Here is an 18,612-nt window from a genome sequence, read left to right as displayed (position 1 = left end):
AAACATTTTTCATGTTTACTACAAGTACTTTGATGCATATCATTTCTTGATGTATAATGAATTTCGTCTCATCAATCTTGGGTTCATCATAAATTTCTCTCTATTTCTTTTGCAGTAAACTTTTTCACTTACTTGAAATAATCACAGAAGCTCTATCCATAGCTACAGAATAAATTTTGACAAAGAAGTCATTAGTAGTTTGCAGAAGTTCAAAAATACCTTCAAATACTGTTTTGCATTAGTGTTATGCACTGGCAACAGTTCCAATAATTCCTCACAGGTAATGAAATGTTTGTTGCAAATACAATGTAAATCATCTAACTGAGCTGTCCGCACTCTCATCACAGACAACGAAAATCACTTCAATAATGGATGTTTTTACGTTAATTTGATTGCTTAAATTGAGAGCTATGTCAATAATTTTTTTCATAACTTTGTTCCCAGACAGATATTGTCTGTGTCGGTCAGACCGCCCATGAGGCAGCACCTTGCATTCCTGCCAAGCAGATAAGGAGAGTACACAGTTTGTTGTAAATTTTTACGAGCTTCAAACAGGAGCGACTTATTTTCGGTTATCTGTGTGGTTATCATCTAGAGAATATTTCCACCATATAGACAGGAACTGTGATAACTGTGATTGCTGTGTTCAGATGCGAGGTGAGTTGATGACCCTTCACTCACAGCTCCAGGTGGTGTTGGCTTCAGTCACGCAGATTAAGGCTGCTGCCATCGGGCATCACTGCTGTGGGCAGACGTGAGAGTCTGAGAGACTTCCAGCACTTGCAATGTGTCCCCTGATTGGTCCATTACTGTGTCTGCCCCCGGTACTGCCAACAATGAGTTTGCCCTTCACCTGTATTCGACTGGGAGGTCGTTCCAAGAAGTGGAAGGTAGTGGAAGACTTTCTGGAGGGGGGATGGAGGCGATTGGAAGGCAGCCCCGCCTCATCTGAAGAACAAGGTTTGAGCATTTTCTGTGGCTGATCACTCGCCCTATCCCTGAACAAGCCTCTCCGTCCACAACTTCTCGTCATTTGCACAGAATGCTATTACTTTTAATTGGGAGTTCCAATGCTAGGAGTGTAATGGGGCTCCTTAGGGATATGGCTGCCTAGGAGGGGAAGGAAACCAGAGTGCATACTGTGAGGAGTCTTTCTGTGTGTGAATGGCTGCTTCCAGATGCCATGCAGAGCACAGGGTGCAGCCATCTGCAGGTGGTGGCTCATGTTGGTGCTAATGATAAGTGACGCTTTGGATTGGAAGGTATTCTCTCAGGTTTTGGATGTCAGTCTTGCTTTCAAGATAAAGGTGGAGCTTACCATCTGTAGCATCGTCGACAGAGTTGACTTGGGGCCTTTGGTACAGAGCTGAGTGGAGGATCTGAATCAAAGACTGACAGTTCTGCGACCGTGTAGGCTGCAGATTCCTCGACTTGTGCCATATTCTGGTGTGTTTCCGGGTTCTGCTTAATAGGTCAATGGCCAACTTTACACAGGAAGCGGCTACATTGGGGAGAAAGGGCGTCAGGGTAAAACTGTGGAGGGCAAACACAGTAAGGTAGGCCTAGTAATAACTGGTATTATAGTCGAATCTGTGTTGGGAAAGAACAAGAGCTCGTGGCGCCAGGACAAAGCACTAAGGTTCAAAGCGTTATTGGTATGGAAGCTGGATATTTGCTGGAAATGAGATCAGCAGAAATTTTTACAAAGGACTTAACCATGTTCAGAAAGGATGGATTAAATACAGTTGATGGTGGAGCGTTTATTGCTGTCAGTAGTTTACTCTGAAGTTAAACTGAAGTAGATAGTTCCTGTGAGCTAGTATGGATAGAAGCTGTGCTTGAAAACCGCAATAAATTAATAATTGGTTTCTTTTACCGTCTCATATGATACAGTTGCTGAACAATTCAAGGAAAACTCCTATCCCATTTCAAACAGGTAGGAGAGACTCGGGCAGGCTGGTGATGTTTGTAATAAAGTCATCTTCAAAAAACATTTTTTCTTTATGTTTATTAATACAATGGTATTAACTTGTCATGTATGTAGTGTATAATTTTTTTATTTAATTACAATTACAAATTTGCTGTTTTTAGACAGTAGTGGAAAAGTGTCACCTTGCCCCAGTACTGGGGCAAGTTGACAATTCAGATACCAATTGAATTCATTTTTATTCTTAAAAGGTGAAATACAGTTCATCAATTAATTAAAGATTGCTAATTATGTATTATTGAATAGGATGTAATGTAAGGATCACAGTGTTGATAAAAAAATACCTCAAAATCTATGTTTTTATTTAAAAAATCACATTTGAGTAGCCCTCATGCCACCATGTGAGGTATTTGCAACACTCTGTCCAGTCCGTCCCCCCCCCCCCCCCCCCCTCATGAACCATGGGCCTTGCCGTTGGTGGGGAGGCTTGCGTGCCTCGGCGATACAGATAGCTGTACCGTAGGTGCAACCACAACGGAGGCGTATCTGTTGAGAGGCCAGACAAACGTGTGGTTCCTGAAGAGGGGCAGCAGTCTTTTCAGTAGTTGCAGGGGCAACAGTCTGGATGATTGACTGATCTGGCCTTGCAACACTAACCGAAACGGCCTTGCTGTGCTGGTACTGCGAACGGCCGAAAGCAAGGGGAAACTAAAGCCGTAATTTTTCCCGAGGGCATGCAGATTTACTGTATGGTTAAATGATGATGGCGTCCTCTTAGGTAAAATATTCCGGAGGTAAAATAGTCCCCCATTCGGATCTCCGGGCGGGAACTACTCAAGAGGACGTCGTTATCAGGAGAAAGAAAACGCGTTCTACGGATCGGAGCGTGGAATGGCAGATCCCTTAATCGGACAGGTAGGTTAGAAAATTTAAAAAGGGAAATGGATAGGTTAAAGTTAGATATAGTGGGAATTGGTGAAGTTCGGTGGCAGGAGGAACAAGACTTCTGGTCAGGTGAATACAGGGTTATAAATACAAAATCAAATAGAGGTAATGCAGGAGTAGGTTTAATAATGAATAAAAAAATAGGAGTGCGGGTAAGCTACTACAAACTGCATAGTGAACTCCTTATTGTGGCCAAGATAGACACGAAGAACACGCCTACTACGGTAGTACAAGTTTATATGCCAGCTAGCTCTGCAGATGACTAAGAAATTGAAGAAATGTATAATGAGATAAAAGAAATTCTTCAGATAGTGAAGGGAGACGGAAATTTAATAGTTATGGGTGACTGGAATTCGATAGTAGGAAAAGGAAGAGAAGGAAACGTAGTAGGTGAATATGGATTGGGGGTAAGAAATGAAAGAGGAAGCCGTCTGGTAGAATTTTGCACAGAGTATAAATTAATCATAGCTAAAACTTGGTTCAAGAATCATAGAAGAAGGTTGTATACATGGAAGAAACCTGGAGATACTGACAGGTTTCAAATAGATTATATAATGGTAAGACAGAGATTTAGGAACCAGGTTTTAAATTGTAAGACATTTCCAGGGGCGGATGCGGCCCCTGACCACAATCTATTGATTATGAACTGTAGATTAAAACTGAAGAAACTGCTAAAATGTGGGAATTTAAGAAGATGGGACCTGGATAAACTGACTAAACCAGAGGTTGTACAGAGCTGCAGGGAGAGCATAAGGGAACAATTGACAAGAATGGGGGAAAGAAATACAGTAGAAGAAGAATGGATAGGTTTGAGGGATGAAGTAGTGAAGGCAGCAGAGAATCAAGTAGGTAAAAAGGCAAGGGCTAGTAGAAATCCTTGAGTAACAGAAGAAATATTGAATTTAACTGATGAAAGGAGAAAATATAAAAATGCAATAAATGAAGCAGGCAAAAAGGAATACAAACGTCTCAAAAATGAGATCGACAGGAAGTGCAAAATGGCTGAGCAGTGATGGCTAGAGGACAAATGTAAGTATGTAGAGTTTTATCTCACTAGGGGTAAGATATATACTGCCTACAGGAAACTTAAAGAGACCTTTGGGGAACAGAGAACCACTTGTATGAATATCAAGAGCTCAGATGGAAACCCAGTTCTAACCAAAGAAGGGAAAGCAGAAAGGTGGAAGGAGTATATAGAGGGTCTATACAAGGGCGATGTACTTGAGGGCAATATTATGGAAATGGAAGAGGATGTAGATGAAGATGAAATGGAAGATATGATACTGCGTGAAGAGTTTGACAGAGCACTGAAAGACCTAAGTCGAAACATGGCCCCGGGAGTAGGCAACATTCCATTAGAACTACTGACAGCCTTGGGAGAGCCAGTCATGACAAAACTCTACCATCTGGTGAGCAAGATGTATGAGACAGGCGAAATACCCACAGACTTCAAGAAGAATATAATAATTCCAATCCCAAAGAAAGCAGGTGTTGATAGTTGTGAAAATTACCGAACTATCAGTTTAATAAGTCACGGCTGCAAAATACTAACGCGAATTCTTTACGGACGAGTGGAAAAACTGGTAGAAGCCGACCTCGGGGAAGATCAGTTTGGATTCCGTAGAAATGTTGGAACACGTGAGGCAATACTGACCCTACGACTTATCTTAGAAACTAGACTAAGAAAAGGAAAACCTACGTTTCTAGCATTTGTAGACTTAGAGAAATCTTTTGACAATGTTGACTGGAATTCTAAAGGTGGCAGGGGTAAAACACAGGGATCGAAAGGCTATTTACAATTTGTACAGAAACCAGATGTCAGTTATAAGAGTTGAGGGGCATGAAAGGGAAGCAGTGGTTGGGAAGGGAGAGAGACAGGGTTGTAGCCTATCCCCGATGTTATTCAATCTGTATATTGAGCAAGCAGTGAAGGAAACAAAAGAAAAATCCGGAGTAGGTATTAAAATCCAGGGAGAAGAAATAAAAATTTTAAGGTTCGCCGATGACATTGTAATTCCGTCAGAGACAGCAAAGGACTTGGAAGAGCAATTGGACGGAATGGACAGTGTCTTGAAAGGAGGATGTAAGATGAACATCAACAAAAGCAAAACGAGGATAATGGAATGTAGTCGAATTAAGTCGGGTGATGCTGAGGGAATTAGATTAACAAATGAGACACTTAAAGTAGTAAAGGAGTTTTGCTATTTGGGGAGCAAAATAACTGATAATGGTTGAAGTAAAGAGAATATAAAATGTAGACTGACAATGGCAAGGAAAGCGTTTCTGAAGAAGAGAAATTTGTTAACATCGAGTATAGATTTAAGTGTCAGGAAGCCGTTTCTGAAAGTATTTGTATGGAGTGTAGCCATGTATGGAAGTGAAACATGGACGATAAATAGTTTGGACAAGAAGAGAATAGAAGCTTTCGAAATGTGGTGCTACAGAAGAATGCTAAAAATTAGATAGTTAGATCACATAACTAATGAGGAGGTACCGAATAGAATTGGGAGAAGAGGAGTTTGTGGCACAACTTGACTAGAAGAAGGGATCGTTTGGTAGAACATGTTCTGAGGCATCAAGGGATCACCAATTTAGTATTGGAGGGCAGCGTGGAGGGTAAAAATCGGAGAGAGAGACCAAGAGATGAATAGACTAAGAAGATTCAGAAGGATGTAGGCTGCAGTAGGTACTGGGAGATGAAGAAGCTTGCACAGGATAGACTAGCACGGAGAGCTACATCAAACCAGTCTCAGGACTGAAGACCACAACAACAATAACAACAACCTTCTGTTGAGGATCAGTGCAGATCTGATCATATGCAGGATACTGCACTATACTGTCTTTTTGAAGTGTGAGCTGACAACATGAGTATCGATCCTTCAGGCAGCATAGAATTTTTGTACCGATACCATACTTAGATTCCTTGGTACCGACATCTTTCTTTGTATCCTGAGCCTCTGTTCTTTGTTTATTTAGAAGTTCTCGTTCCATAGTATTTGGCGCCTTATTAGTTAACATCACTTCCATTTGTGAGCTTGTCAAGACACTTGCACTTTGCGTACAGTGATATTTCCGTTTTGTCACACTGAGTTCACGCACAGAGCCAAACAAAATTTTTGAACAGAATACCACAACGGTGAACACACTTCATCAGCTCCGTTGTTGGAAAGTGTTTCGTCACATGTATAAAATACAGACTGCCCAGAACAAAGTAAATGAATATTGAATAAATGAAATAATAGCTGCCTTCGGTAATACGCTTCATTGGTTGAAATATCAGGAAGCAGAAGAATCTTCTGGCCATACAGATTGCTTTCCTAATCGCAGAATTAATGGATTTAAATCGTTGGAAAGTTTAACCGTGTAAAATATGTTTGCTTTCCTCTTATGTCTTTCATTTTAAGTCGATTGATGGTGTCTCTGTTTACTCTCGTTAGATGTTGTTTCTACTTATTCAAAGTTTGTATCTGAGTTGCATCTTTCTAGTTGTTTATCTAAATCTAGAACAGTTGCCTCTAAATTTGGCACATACTGAACATGTGTCACTTCTGGGGTACCCAAAAGTTATGTTGTAGTTAGCCACAAAAATCGATCAATATTTTTCGTTTGGATTCTTTTTCACTAAATGTAACAGGTGTAACTTTCTTTTAAGTATAAGTGTTTCCTATCATTAGTGGTACAGTGCGATTTGCGTCCTATGAGTGACTGTATATGTTGGTGAACTACAGTCACTCTTTCTCCTTAAGTTTGTTTAGTCTAGTGTTATCCGTGGCGGCACACATCAAACCAGTCAGAAGACTGACTGTCTCTAATAATACGTACTTTACAGACATAGGAAAAATCATGACATGCAGCTTCATCTGAACTTTTCGTTACACATTTTCGCATTACAGAATTTACACTGAAAAGTCCAGTCGGGTGAGTTTTGTGCTACTTAGAAAGACATTCGATTGAATTCCTTAATCAATCATTTCCTTTATATAAATGGAACATTCTGAAAACATCTCAGTCGTAAACACCTGTAACGCGACTCATGGTCCGTAATCTTTTTGAAGAATCTTTTCCTTGTACCTGTATTCTGCACAGGATTGGAATTTTCATCCTCATTCTCCGATATTTCTGATGCCCCCATTACACTTAAGAAATAACTTTACACACGATCTCAGTGACAATAACACATCAGTGTTTCTGCTCAACTTACGCTACCGAGGGAAACTCCTTTCCCCAGCTACTTTTGATGCACAACGTGGAGCAATTTTATATCGGTCTTTGCCTTGTTACTAAACAATGTAACACTTCGAACAACCGAGCGAGGTGGCACAGTGGTTAGCACACTGGACTCGCATTCGGGAGGACGACGGTTCAAACCCACGCCCGGCCATCCTGATTTAGGTTTTCCGTGATTTCCCTAAATCCCTTCAGGCAAATGTTGGGATAGTTCCTTTGAAGTGGCACTGCTACTTCCTTCCCCATCCTTTCCTAATCCGATGGGACCGATGACCTCGCTGTTGATCCCCTCCCCAAAACCAGCCAACCAACCAATCAGTTCGAAGTTCGCTTACAATGTGTGAGTGACTGGCAAGTGTTGTTGGAAAACCAGTTGGCAAGTGTTGTTGGAAAGCCAGTAACACGAAGCTATGAACGTGAAAGAAGAAGTAAGGAGGCCTACGTATAAAATGGATCTTGATCGTTCTTCCTCGCCAGCGAGTGGATCTTGATCATGTTTCTCAAGTACATCAAAGCTTTAGCACAGATATTTGAGCACCTTAAAAAAGAAATAAACCTTGCCACATTATAGAACTTACATTTCTCTATAAAATGGCATTATGAAGTTAACTTTAAATTTTGGAGGACCTTTCATACATACGTAATATTTCCTACAATGCACACTTACGTTCATAATTATATCTAATAAGTACACGGCTACAAATTTGATTTGTATGCTGGATGAACGAATAAATAAAGTAAGTAGTTGCATGGCATCATAATACTATTATTGATTTATCACATGGAAGGTGTTGGCTTATGTACTTTGAAATCTCCAAAATGAAATTAAAAAGTGAAATCAAGCACGTTATTCCTGAAAAACCGACACAGAAGTCCTGGCATGAAATATTCTGGGAAATGAAGCTAATAGACTACCCTTAAAAAGATACAATAATTTAGTGCGAAAAGCTAGTGTGAAACTACATGCTATTTATTAAATTTTTATTAAAATATATGAGAAACACCTGTTTAGGAAGAATGTACATGTTATAGAGGTTAGCCCACCATTATAAAAAAAAATTGTTAGATACTTGTTGAAGCAAAATAGTCATTTTATAGGATCTAGGCTATTGAGATTACTCACAGTGCGGTATTTTGCACTAAGTAAGTTAGGATGGATTAGTTTAAAAGCTCATTAATAGCATCAGAACTGGCTACTAGTGACATTTATTGAGCAAACACTGAATGACACTGCACAGGTAAGATTTCATAGCGGGAAGATGTTTAAACTACAACACCGTTGACGCACTGACAGTTTAATAAAACAAAAACTCAGATCTTCATGGAGTTGTACTCATTCGACAATTTAAGAATCCTTCACAGTTCATGTCCACAATTCATGATAGCGTATCTTGCTTACTTCTTTCCTCATTATACACATTTATGGGCAAACACAGAGAATTTAGTTAAGTTTTTTTGCAAACGTGAAAGTTAAACATTGTTTTGAATGTGGTTTGACGTTAAAAATGTAATGAGTGAGAATCAGTACCAGTAGGCACACACTTCTCTTTTTGTTTATTTGAAATTTAAAAACGAAAAGATAGCTACTTTCAAGAGGGCACATGCGTCGTCTTACTCGATCAAGTACGCATTCAAGACCGAAAAAGCATTCCTGAGACTATTTTATTAGCGTAAGCACTGCAATATTTACTATAAAACAACTGTCGCGTGCACGTGATATAAATCCAAACAAAAAGCAGTTGTGAACTATCTTCATGTAAACAATAGTCATATAATGTTTTGGGGCATCTGAAGTTCCAAACAACGTCCAACGTAAGCCTGTAGCCCCATCTTCCCATAATTTTACCCCCATCGCTTCATTAAAGGAACGATTTCTGCTGTGAAATGTCTTATTCGTAAAATCCATGGAACAGTGAGTCCAACTGTCACAACTCTAACGTATTTGTAAATAAACGTCATATAAATGACAACGTACTATGTTGTTCGTCGTAGTGGAATTTATTATCGTTAAGGACTCTATAACCATATTATCATGAATGAATACAAATTCATTTATGAGGTCGTAAACATTAGAATTCAAGTTGCAATCAATGCGTGAATCTATGTTAAGACCCAAAAACTGTGCCTCTTATAATCTGCGTATCTCGCTTCATTTTATAAATAAATTCGGTTACTATAGTTTCAAGTTGACTGTTTAAATGATAATTTAAAAATAAATTCTTGATTACTTACGGAAACTGAAGAATTTTAATGGCGTGAAAGATACTTCAATAAAGTCTGAGACTGAATAGAGGCACTGACTTGGTATAAGGTAAGTCGTAAATTTAAATACAAGATTGTAGTAGGAGAAAGATAGCTATGATCAAAAGAGGTCTAAACCCTTTATAAGTTATTCAACCCAACGTTATGATTCTTCTGCTCTGCGATGGTGAACCTTGTATTACAAGAGTGAGCTGTAGTAACAGAGGAGCGAATTTACCTTCGGAGTCATCATATCCTACCGGTACATACCCGACTAGACGCTGTTTAATCTAGACAAGTGGTGGTAAGAACCCCTCTCCTGATAATCGCCACAGGCTAGAGCACCGCAACTCGCGACGACCTCGCATTTTACAGTTTGTAAAAAAAAAAAAATAGTGTGATTTACGTACATGATTTGCGTACCAAGCAGCATCATTTTTCAATGTCCTAGCCTGTACGAATCCAATCTGGTATCTGCTGGCACAGTGTATACGGCAATCAGAGGAAAATCGTCAATGAACAACTGGTTCCAAATATTAGCCACAACGTTGCCTGCGCACTCTCAAAGTTTCATTTTTCTAGCTCCATGTCAGTAGTTCAATAACTGGAATCAAACTGTCGTGTTTTAACACAACACAAATAAGTTTGCGACTGAGAGGCGCCATTTGTCGCTCCGATCCGTTAAATGCACTTCTTGCTGGAGCATTTGTGCAATGAAAATAGCGTCCAAGTCAACAGCTGAAACTTTAACTAGCTCGTATCGTGATTTTCGTCGGGGCCACCATCGCAAGTGAAAATAAACACAGGTTTTACAGAACCTTCTAGAGTTCTTATTAACTTTTCGAAAGCTGGTAATTCAGGAAGTCTATGTACATCTGTGGCATGAGTCTCTACGTTAGAGGGAGACTGTTTTCCACTACTAATCGCTACGAACTAGACCAAGAGTGAGTCACAGTTTCAGGTTTCCCTTCACCATCTTTCTTCAGCACAGTGCCTGCATAAACAGAGGGAATAAGTTAATGATTTTCAGCGACCACGAAATCACGATCACATATGAAGCAAGTTCCATACGATGGTTATTGCCCTAGCATAAAGGCATATTTATTTAAACAATCGTGTTGCATCTGTGGACTATATTTTTCATCATACAAAGCCACCAATCAACATATGCAATTATATAACAAGAGTAAGTTCAAGAAAACATTAAAAATAGTTCTGCTAGAAAAAGCTTTTACAGTATAGATGAATTTTTAAATAAATTGTAAGATTTTAATATTATATAATACAAGTTGACACAATGCCACTAAGAATGTTATTTGAGCTCTGTATCCGTTTGTGCTCTGTATCTCTTTCTGTAGTCCTTTAAGATTCTAAGAAAATATGTATCGTCTTTTTTCTGTATTGCTGCTCAAAGAAGTGACTGAATAAATTTTTATAAAATGTATATGCTATAAGATTATAATATTGTATTTGTAAAAAACTGACTCGTTCCACGTCCTTCTGAACCCAACACAGTTGGACCTATGGAACTCGAAATAAATCAATCTAAAAGTTTTGCCCATAACGAAGATTCATCCTCAAAGAATTGCAGCTAGACGTGTCAGGGAAGTTCTTCATTTGATAAACGATGAAGGTGCAATACGGTTGAATGAAGATGATGTGGGCATATCGAAATTTCCTAACATTATCCAAATCGATAACGAAGTGTCTGCTATACCAATCATAAATAATGTAAAGGAATCTGTTCAAAGTACTTGGACACAAGATGATTATATTGTGTATCGTTCGTTTGATTTGTTGAGTTTTGTAAATTTTCTAAAACGTTTGATTTGTTTTTGACGTTTGAAAAAAAGATTTTATACAGAACTACATCATTTTGGAGGTGCTGTTCTAATTTAACAATCTCTAAATTTAAAACTGCAAAATACGGTACGTCACACCAGGGGAGGGGGTCACACAATAGTGACCATATGTGACAAGCAGGTCCGGATCTAGTGTGTGTGTGGGGGGGGGGGGGGCAGGGGGGGAGCAAACCGGGGTATCTGCCCCGGGTGGCAATTTCAGGGGGAGCGAAATTCGTATTCTTGAAGAAAAGAAACCTTGCTTCACAAAGCGCCTAGCATTCAGCGCAGTTTGCTGTATCGGTTGTTCATATGATTTTGAAACGTATCGCTTTTGGTTTTTGAACACATTCTAAGTTCATTTCTGAACGAATCATAAGTTGATTTTTGAAAGCGTGCATAGTATACGTAATGTCTCTGCCAAGCGAATCCCCGTCTCACTTAGGGCTAAAAAAAAAAAATTCTAGCAGACAAAAGGGAACGGGGGCTATACGAGCTGAGCCGAATAAGCCGCAACGGGTGAACGTCAGTTGCTGTTTGTTTATGTGATTGTTGGGTGTGCGAATGATAACCGTTGTTACAATTGCGAAATCCATAGATTCGGACTATCATAGTGGAAATAAACGATTAATAGGAACAACAGGTAAGAAAGATTACGTATTATTTTCTCAGTGTATCCGAGAAAACGAAATTGACAGAAAATTTTTGCCAGATCGCTAAACTATTAGCAGCCGCTTAAGTTCTGTTCTCGGAATTGGGAGCCGGCCGCGGTGGTCTCGCGGTTCTAGGCGCGCAGTCCGGAACCGTGCGACTGCTACGGTCGCAGGTTCGAATCCTGCCTCGGGCATGGATGTGTGTGATGTCCTTAGGTTAGTTAGGTTTAAGTAGTTCTAAGTTATAGGGGACTGATGACCACAGCAGTTGAGTCCCATAGTGCTCAGAGCCATTTGAACCAGAGCCATTCGGAATTGGGCGGAAAACATTGCACTGACACGTAATAGCGCCTAACTTGAGATTAGATGCGGAATAACTGAACCGGTGATTCTCGCAGGGTTAGCGAAGTTAACCGGAGAATAAGTTTTGAGAATGGCAAGAACAGTTACATACACTCCTGGAAATGGAAAAAAGAACACATTGACACCGGTGTGTCAGACCCACCATACTTGCTCCGGACACTGCGAGAGGGCTGTACAAGCAATGATCACACGCACGGCACAGCGGACACACCAGGAACCGCGGTGTTGGCCGTCGAATGGCGCTAGCTGCGCAGCATTTGTGCACCGCCGCCGTCAGTGTCAGCCAGTTTGCCGTGGCATACGGAGCTCCATCGCAGTCTTTCACACTGGTAGCATGCCGCGACAGCGTGGACGTGAACCGTATGTGCAGTTGACGGACTTTGAGCGAGGGCGTATAGTGGGCATGCGGGAGGCCGGGTGGACGTACCGCCGAATTGCTCAACACGTGGGGCGTGAGGTCTTCACAGTACATCGATGTTGTCGCCAGTGGTCGGCGGAAGGTGCACGTGCCCGTCGACCTGGGACCGGACCGTAGCGACGCACGGATGCACGCCAAGACCGTAGGATCCTACGCAGTGCCGTAGCGGACCGCACCGCCACTTCCCAGCAAATTAGGGACACTGTTGCTCCTGGGGTATCGGCGAGGACCATTCGCAACCGTCTCCATGAAGCTGGGCTACGGTCCCGCACACCGTTAGGCCGTCTTCCGCTCACGCCCCAACATCGTGCAGCCCGCCTCCAGTGGTGTCGCGACAGGCGTGAATGGAGGGACGAATGGAGACGTGTCGTCTTCAGCGATGAGAGTCGCTTCTGCCTTGGTGCCAATGATGGTCGTATGCGTGTTTGGCGCCGTGCAGGTGAGCGCCACAATCAGGACTGCATACGACCGAGGCACACAGGGCCAACACCCGGCATCATGGTGTGGGGAGCGATCTCCTACACTGGCCGTACACCACTGGTGATCGTCGAGGGGACACTGAATAGTGCACGGTACATCCAAACCGTCATCGAACCCATCGTTCTACCATTCCTAGACCGGCAAGGGAACTTGCTGTTCCAACAGGACAATGCACGTCCGCATGTATCCCGTGCCACCCAACGTGCTCTAGAAGGTGTAAGTCAACTACCCTGGCCAGCAAGATCTCCGGATCTGTCCCCCATTGAGCATGTTTGGGACTGGATGAAGCGTCGTCTTACGCGGTCTGCACGTCCAGCACGAACGCTGGTCCAACTGAGGCGCCAGGTGGAAATGGCATGGCAAGCCGTTCCACAGGACTACATCCAGCATCTCTACGATCGTCTCCATGGGAGAATAGCAGCCTGCATTGCTGCGAAAGGTGGATATACACTGTACTAGTGCCGACATTGTGCATGCTCTGTTGCCTGTGTCTATGTGCCTGTGGTTCTGTCAGTGTGATCATGTGATGTATCTGACCCCAGGAATGTGTCAATAAAGTTTCCCCTTCCTGGGACAATGAATTCGCGGTGTTCTTATTTCAATTTCCAGGAGTGTAGTTGGTGATAAGAAGACTGTTTGTTAGAACGAGGAAGGAGAAGAAACGGGGACATCACACAAATTGTATGGAAGAATAAGACGACTCCAATGAAATGTGAAACTACTTCCTAACATAAAACTTTTTGCTTGTAGTAAGCCCAATAGCCATTTTATATTGCTAGTTCGTGAATTATATTCTGTCGTGTTGTTTATGTAAATGAGGTAGATAAAAATGATCATTTGTGCCAAAACAGTCTCGCTTATTTGGCGTGTGTTACAATTGTTGCAACATTAGAAAGGCCTCTTTCGTTTTATCTAGCAGACAGTGACAAAATAGATTTAATCAAATCGAGAAAGCACCTCAGTCTCGGGTACTGTTGGTATTAACAGCTTTTTCAGTATTAGGTAACGACGCTTTGATTCTTCATGTAGCAAAAAGTTTGACGAACTTTGATGAGGTAATAGATTATGTCGCAGAAAGTGAAGCACGCTGTTTAAAGCTGTAGGAACATTAGACAGAAAAAAATGCTGGGACCTAAGGATTGAAGCAATGTGTATTGTATTGCTTGTCTCTTGTGTTTACCGCTGTTATCTTTCCTATATTTAATTTCATGTCACACAAAGGAGAAAGGTATTAGCTAATAGGCAATAAAGTGCCAATTTTCTGAAGAGTTCTGAATTCTTGGATACAGAAAACCCACCCAGTATTAACTGTGAGTTTTTGTGAAGGGGCCAACGGGCTTGCCGCAGTGGAAACACCGGTTCCCTGCAGATCACCGAAGTTAGACTCTGTCGGGCTGGGCAAGCACTTGGATGGGTGACCATCCGGCCTGCCGAGCGCCGTTGGCAAGTGGGGTGCACTCAGCCCTTGTGAGGCAAACTGAGGAGCTATTTGACTGAGAAGTAGCGGCTCCGGTCTCGTAAACTGACAAAACGGTCTGGAAAGCGGTGTGCTGACCACATGACACTCCATATCCGCATCAGGTGACGCCTGTGGGCTGTGTATGACACGGCGATCGGTCGGTACCGTTGGGTCTTCATGGCCTGTTCGGGCGGAATTTAGTTCAGGTTTTTAAGGGGAGGGGGGGCTAGGATGTCAAACCGGCCGACTGGGAGCAGGAGAGGCATAGGTTTAATGGACTCCATTACAAAATATACACGTTTGAATTCCCCAGAGCGAAATAGAGTGACGTGCGATAGGAGAATGCTGTGTGAAGAGGCGAGGCACTGCACCTTGGCACATTTAAGAACAAATAACATGTCTTACATTTCCTCGAACGTATATGTTTTGTACATCAAAATTTTCTATTTTTTTTACATTTTTGACGTCCCGTCTCAAACGCTCGACGGGCAAGGATGGGGGTGGGGGGGCGGGAAGAGGAGGCGCCATTGTCAAGTTTGTGCACCGATTCGTAAATACGAGGGTTGCCCAGTAAATAATGCCCCATATTTTTTTCTCCAGAAGTATTTATTCCACAACAATCAAATTTACATATGTGAAAGACTGATGTTTTGTCTACTTGCTTTATTTTTCCACATAATCTCCTTCAAGTTCGACGGCCTTTTTCCAGCGAGACACAAGAGCGTGTATTCCCTGCCGGTAAAAATCTTTACTCTGCCTACGGAGCCAGGTTGTCACTTCGTGAATCACTTCTTCGTCATCGGCAAAACGTCTTCCACGAATGAAATTCTTCATTGGCCCAAACAAGTGAAAGTCTGAAGGAGCCAAATCGGGGCTGTAGGGTGGATGGGGTAACACTATCCAACCCAGTTTCGCGATGTGTTCACAAGTCCTCAAACTTGTGTGAGGACGAGCGTTATCGTGCTGAATCAAAACATCCTATGGGTTAACATGACGCCCAAGGCGCCGGAAGCGCTGCTTAAGTTTGTCTAATGTTTTGACATAAGCCTCTGAATTAATGGTACTGCCTTTTGGCATCACATCAATGAGAAATACGCCCTCGCAATCCCAAAACAGAGTCATCATGACTTTTCCGGCTGAAGGACCTGTTTTGAATTTTTTCTTCTGTGGAGAATAAGCATGACGCCATTCCATCGATTGTCTTTTTGTTTCGGGCTCAAAATGATGCACCCAAGTTTCATCACCTGTCACAATCCGTGACCAGAAGGCCTCCCCGTCAACGTGAAAGCGTCGCAACAAATCGAAAGAAATGTCTTTTCTTTGGGATTTGTGATCGACAGTAAGATACCGAGGAACCCATCTTGCACACACTTTTGAGTATCCAAGCTGATTGATAATGACATCCACACTTCCTTTGCTTACTGACAACTCCAGTGCCAATTGTCGAGTCGTAATGCGTCGATCCCGTCGAATGAGGACATCAGCCCGCTGCAACATGTCAGGCGTGACAGCCGTGGGAGGCCTTCCCGACCGCGGCAAATCTCGGAGCTCCGCAGCACCGCCCTCTGATGCTTTCACCCTCTGTGCCCAGCGACCAACAGTACTCCTATCGACTGCAGATGTTCCGTAGACGTTGCACAAGCGTTTATGGATATTGCCCACGATTTCTTCCTCTGCTACGAGAAATTCAATCACTGCACGTTGTTTCTGACGGATGTCACTTGCAGACGCCATTTTAGAACATTCCTACACCACCGCTCTCTGTCGGAGGAAATTGAAACTTTGCGTACACACGCGGGAAACTTCAAATAACTCGCACCTAAAGTTTCACATTTCTAATATTTTTTATTTCGGAGAAAAAAAATATGGGGCATTATTTACTGGGCAACCCTCGTAACATAGATCCGGGGCTGGTGTGGAGGAGGTGGTATCTCCAAAAATCATTAAACTCGTGTGACGTAAAATATGGATGGCCGCTATGTAGACTCACTAACCACAATGTCGGCTACTGGTTAAGATCAGCTACGCGAAGAAAGCTGTCAGTAGCGCCCGAATCCATTCAACCTGTACCGAAGCAACTACTCCATAAGCCATGGCACTGAATCTCCTTAGAGTGAACAGTCAGTACTTGATTTTTCCTTGGACAGAGCCGCAGGGCTACTACATCTACCGCCATTTCAGTGCACGAAGTCCACAGGAAAACTTTGTTAAACTCGTACATAGAACAATAGCAGAACTTACTGACAGGGACACAATGGCACGAAAGAGCACTACGACTTTTAATCAAAAGACCGGGGCCCCTAAAGTCGCTGCTGAGCTAGAGAGCTATGTCAACTAAAGGAATGCAACGGCAGCTGTGTGAACAATACGTCCACGGCAGAACTTTTGGTTTCGCAAAAACTGGACTACCGACTAACTGAAAGTATTGTGACGTGGGTACGAGGAGTATACTTTTAAATTTTTCCTTACAACAGGATAAATTTACGTATTGATTACTCACGGTGAAATATTTCGATACACACTGGACTCGTCCAGCTATGAAGTGTGACGGGGTTTCGTGAGTAGTTACGTGAAAGTGCTGTAATTAATGTGAAACATAACATTGCTAGAACGTTTCTTGCAGTTTTTGAGTCACAGGTGACTGCCACGCCCTTTGAAACACCGTTGGACAGTGCTTAATGGATACGCAAGCTTTCAGGACACGCTAATGAAGCATACCTACTTTAGAAATGTCTGTTGGTGAACATAGAGGTGAAGTCCAGGTAACGTGGGAGTCCCAGAAAGGTTCCTCCTCTAGCCGTGCACCGGCTGTTGTTGTCCAATGCCTTCCAAACAGTGTTACTGAGATGAGACTGAACCCCAGCATGCATAAGTTAAAGCCTTTCCCTTGTTTAGAGTAGCACATTCCGTACTAAGTCTAGTGAAGTTTTCCGACACAATGTCCTCGTAGCCAGCACATGTAAGACAGGCCACAAGAACATGTAAAGCTCCAATTACAGCTCACGCATTACTCTTAAACTGCTGTCTACGCTAAATTGTCATATTTGTCTTCTCTCAGAAATATTAGTTGAGAAGATTTTGCTATTTCATCTCTCTCAAATAGTGATTTGTCTGTAAGCAAGACTGAGAACGTATTGGTTGGTTGCGCAGTAAACCATCGAGAAAAATTCTCCTACGGTCAGTGATGTGCAGATTGACCTTTATCGACAATACCATTTCATTAGCAAACGAACTGAATTCAACTATTGGCTCCAGCCTTTCTTTTGTTGGATTTTATCGAAGTTAGCTCCGTTTTTACAATCTGACACACCTCTTCCGTTACTTTGGCATTTTAATATGTTCGGACTTTAGGTACACTGGCACGACAAGAGAATCCTGGTAAAGGACGTAGAGACAAAGTTGGCTTTTGGGACCATTTAATTCGTTTTGGTGCCCGATGGAGCGTGAATGACGAGTGCCACAAATATGAGCAGTGGAAAATCAACTCAAATTTCCGCCAAAGTGTTTGTAGTACAACACTTACCAAAAAAATCGGGCGCGACTCCGCTACCAGAACGCCATAACGCCGAGAAGCCAGTCGAACAGTCTGCAAGAGGAACACATACTGGCGTCCAGGAGTGGCAAGCGTTCCCATCGATACGGCGGGCCACGTGTTGGCGAACGCGAGAGACCTCGAGGGGCTTCGCCGAGGATTACTCCCATTCAAACGCCGGCAACATTTCGTCAGACTGTTGCATCAGCTGTTGCTTCTGTTCCTCCCCCCCTCAGCGAACGACAAGAAGTACGTTAGACTGTTTGGCTTCTGTTATACCAGCACCAAAGCAGAGGTTTAATTCATTTATCAATGAAATCATGAAACGTAAAAGGCAATTTAAATAATCTCAGCGTCGTTGCGATATTACAGTAGCGGAGAGATGTCCATTCTCATTGTTATCTCTTTCAGAGGTGACAGATGCTACTGCTTCAAAAAATGGTTCAAATGGCTCTGAGCACTATGGGACTTAACATCTGTGGTCATCAGTCCCCTAGAACTTAGAACTACTTAAACCCAACTAACC

General features: G+C 42.4%; 1 protein-coding gene across 1 annotated transcript in view; it reads right to left on the bottom strand.

Moving 5' to 3' along the window:
• Positions 1-18,171, bottom strand: part of LOC126195414 (protein croquemort-like) — a 1,080,874-nt gene extending 1,062,703 nt beyond the window's left edge. Inside the window, exon 1 of the mRNA XM_049934014.1 lies at positions 18,078-18,171. The gene's annotated coding sequence lies outside the window, so the exon portion shown is untranslated. The remainder of the gene's footprint in view (positions 1-18,077) is intronic.
• Between the last annotated feature and the right edge of the window lie 441 nt (positions 18,172-18,612).

Source organism: Schistocerca nitens, chromosome 7 (assembly GCF_023898315.1).
Source record: "Schistocerca nitens isolate TAMUIC-IGC-003100 chromosome 7, iqSchNite1.1, whole genome shotgun sequence".
Taxonomy (NCBI): Eukaryota; Metazoa; Arthropoda; class Insecta; order Orthoptera; family Acrididae; genus Schistocerca; species Schistocerca nitens.
This window is presented reverse-complemented; position numbering and strand designations above follow the sequence as displayed.